The sequence below is a fragment of the Bombus impatiens genome, unplaced genomic scaffold (genome assembly GCF_000188095.3).
Source record: "Bombus impatiens unplaced genomic scaffold, BIMP_2.2 scf_0962, whole genome shotgun sequence".
In the NCBI taxonomy this organism is placed as follows: domain Eukaryota; kingdom Metazoa; phylum Arthropoda; class Insecta; order Hymenoptera; family Apidae; genus Bombus; species Bombus impatiens.
Genome location: NT_177381.1, coordinates 3,137 through 7,144, shown reverse-complemented (window position 1 = coordinate 7,144; position 4,008 = coordinate 3,137).

Here is a 4,008-nt window from a genome sequence, read left to right as displayed (position 1 = left end):
TGCTCTCACGGCTTGGCGGTACGCATCGTCCAAGGATTGGTATCCTGCTATCTTTACTCGTAAATACACCTCGTTTGGGAGCCCCCTAACGAAAGCCTCCCTCGTGTCTCGATCTATTCTATCTTGGAATACGGTGCCGTACTCGTATCTTTCCCCGTCCATTATCGCCAGTCTGAGATCTATGACGCGATCCATATAGTCTAGTATGTCTTCTCCCGGTTGTTGAAACACTGCTGCTAATTCGTCTTTATACTCGTTAACTGTTTTTCCTGGACCGAACATATTTCTTAATTTATTTTCGAAGTCACTCAGCCTTCAACACTTCACTGTCTTCTACGGCGAGAAACGCGTATCCGCGAAGTTCATTCATCAATAATTTCACTAATTGAGGTTCTTGATTTCTTGGCATCATACCTCGGGCTCGTTTGCATGCCCTTAAAAATTGAAATATCGACGGTCGATGGCCATCGAACACTGGCACTGTCTCGATCGCGTCTTTTAACTTAATCGGTTGCGAGTTAGTATATACTGGTCTTATTTCTCGCGGAATTATTGACGTTGATGCTGGTATTTCGGTTTTTTCCGATTTTCTATTTAGACGCACGTCTTCTTTTAATTTATCTAATCTTACTCTCATGTCGGTTAATACGCGTAAATTTTCATTCCATGCTTTTAATTTTTCTGACAACGCTAAAAGCGTGTCCTCTTTCAATGAGTCTTGTGCGACAGCCATGTTTTTTGAATTTATATATATATACATTTTCTGTCAATACCAATGAAAATTTAATCCTCCGTGGAGTGCATCCCACCGCTGCCACCAAAAATTTTTTCTGTTACGTTTTCAATTTGATTTTTAATTTCGTTTTCATTTTGATTGTCGTTAAATTTAACTGAAAGGAAAGGAATGATAGTATTCGAAATATAAATTTAAGATTTCCGATCGGTACGATAGTTGCTGCCACCAGAGATAGTCTAAGGACTATTTCGAAAAAATTTTTTTTGTCTTTATATTAAGAATGCTGGTGTATTATGGGTGCTGTTACGTCTGTCAACTGATCGAAATTACCCAAAACGTGTTTAATGATAACGTCAATGAAATTCCAGACCTGTGTCGCCCTTTCGGTGCGCACTTGCATCTGAAGAACTCCTAATCGTTGCATCTAACCCATAAATAGAAATTAACTCAAAGTTTCGTGTTTTAGTAATGAGGTGGGTAGGTCGTGACAGGTACTGAAGGAACACCCGAATATGTTTAACAACCAAGATATTTATTCACACTTATATTCGATGTGTACACTTGGTGTACGACGCGTGGTTACAATTATCGGTTCGTGATTCGCGGCTAATAGTTCGATTCTGGTCGACGTGCGGTGTCGGTTCAGACGATGATTGCTCACGATGCGTAGCGGGACTCTAACCGATTATTAACTGACTCTCCCTCACGATGATGCTGCAGAGGGAAACTCTCCTGGGGTGTGTCTCAGGATTACCAGATCATAGGATTCGTGGAGAAGTGCCTTGGTTCGGAAAGTGAGGGAAGTGGGTGTTGCCGTTAATTGGTTAATTTCTGTTTGGTGGTTGGAGAAGGGTGCTGACCGCCCTTGAGAGAAAGTTGCTAGCTGGGAGCATCGTACGTGCGGAAAACAGACTTCCCGTATTTTCCGTGGTATGTGAAGGACAAAGACTATTTGTTCCTTTGGAGAATCTTAGCTAAACAAATCGTAAGATTTATAGCGGATCCTTGGGCTAGCTGAAAATATTCCGTGAGGATGTGCCGACATTGGCAATCATCCTGTCCGAAGGATAGGATCTTTCTGTAGCGGACCACGGGACAGAAGCCGTTGGAAATTTTACAGTAACAACGTTAATGAAATTCCAGACCTGTGTCGCCCATTCGGTGCGCACTTGGGCCTGAAGAACTCCAAGTCGTAGTCCTATTCTATTAGGCCGAGTGTTGTTCCGTAGAGATTGAATAAGATGACCAAGTAACTCATTTTCCTGTCAACAATTTATTCAATGTGTTCTTACACTCTAGTGTCCATTAGTATATATATGTATATATCTTTGTGGTTAAGTTGTTAATAGTATGTAACTGTTTCACTGTGTGTATATGTGTGGTTAATTAGCGAGTGACGGGGCGAGTTATTTTTCCTTGGGTTAAGAGGTTTCTTTCGGTCTGGGTTAAATTAATGCAAGTGTCTGTACATTCGGGACAGGATGCCGCAGGTTGTAGTTCTGACAAGTATACATCACATAGGTAGCAGTGCATTGCTCTAATTCGCCCTGGAACCCCGCACAGGAAGTGAATTGGCTGAATCTCGTACAGGTCTTGACGATTTGAATCCAAAATGTTGTAGCAGTATTGGCAAAGGAAATAATTATTGAAGTGGTATGCAGGACGAATTAATTGGGCGCAACAATAGGGTAACAGTCGATTCCTTTGATTATCAGATTCAACGCCCATTCTGTGCAAACAAAAAAGATTTTATTATCAGTGTGTCCTATTTATTGTTCTGTTTGTTTCTTACACTGTTGGTTTTATTTATTAACTTGGAAGTTCATAGGTAGCGTTAACTAGCGTTTAATGCGACTGGCAAATAAATTCCACTTTTCGGCTAACCTGCTTTGCGCAGGAATAATGGCACGAGAGAGGATTAAAGTTATTCGGTATATGTAATTGATATAAACACTTGAATTTATTCGATCTGGCTGGGTGATATTAGTATTGATATGTTATGGCTTACTCAGAGTTTACTGATTATAGTCATTACAGTATCAATTATAAATATCGTCGCATACAAATATTGTATATGTAAATATAGTAAGTACTTGAACCTCTAATCGGATAAGTTTTACAAATGTTTTTGGTACGACAAGGTTTAGTTATTTCGATTTGATTAATGATGAAAGCTATTTTTACTCGTTCGGGCGATTAGTATAGTACGGGTTATAACAATCGCTATCGTATGATGTAGGTGATGGCGACCGGAGAGATCGGAGAGAGAGTGTCTCGCAATATTCGGGAATTGGTGAACTTGAGGGCGAAAAACTGGGTGCAGGACCTTCACTATTTAGTTCTAACTCCTCTCGGCACCTCTTTTCTTCCCTTTTAACTTCTGCAGCGATCAGTCATTTGTACCTGCGTTCAGCTCACCTCTTGCTGAGGCGACTTTTATCTTTACGATTCCTTCTTGGTTTTATCATCTAATATGATCAAAATGAAGTTAATGTATCTCTCTGTGTGAGGCCTGTGTGACTTCGCAAGCCTTGCCCAAAGATGAGCGATATTAGGTAACAGTGGGAAAGGAGAGCGAAGATCAGTAAGTGTTTTCGAAGATTGAAAGCACCGTAACCGCAGGTTTAACACAGTGAATAATCGGTTAAATTTAGAAACAATTGTTCTTTCTTGACAACTTGTGGAGTCGTAAGCAAAAATGATTATTTTAATTGGCAACAGCGTTCTCTGTGGACAATCAGTGTGGCTTCGTAGTTCTCACCCAAAGATGAGCAATCTGCTTGCAGTGGGAAGAGAAACACGAAAACCATAGACGTTTTCTGCGTTTGAAAACACCATAATCACTGGTTGATACGGCGAACGATTATTGTGAATTCAAGATATTTCGAATAAAATCCACGTAAATCGTATATGTCTGATATTTTTATTTGTCAACTATAACTGCCGACGGATACCTTTGTTCAGATACTAAACCTTGTACGACTGCGAAGTTAAAAAAGAAGAGGATATACAAATTTAAATTTCTTACGTCGAATATATGCGAAGCCCTCGAATTATAACTTGATGATTAATCGAACTCTGACAGTTGATTTTTGATTTCACAGACGAACTGGCGATGTGGACACTTTGATCCACCGAATAGTGATGAACACTCGGATTTTCAAAAACTAATCAACTTTCTAATACTCGACTTCGACGGACAGAGTGACGATGTGAACGTTTTGATTCTCGAATAGTAACTGACTATTCTATGTCACTACCCTTATTTATAT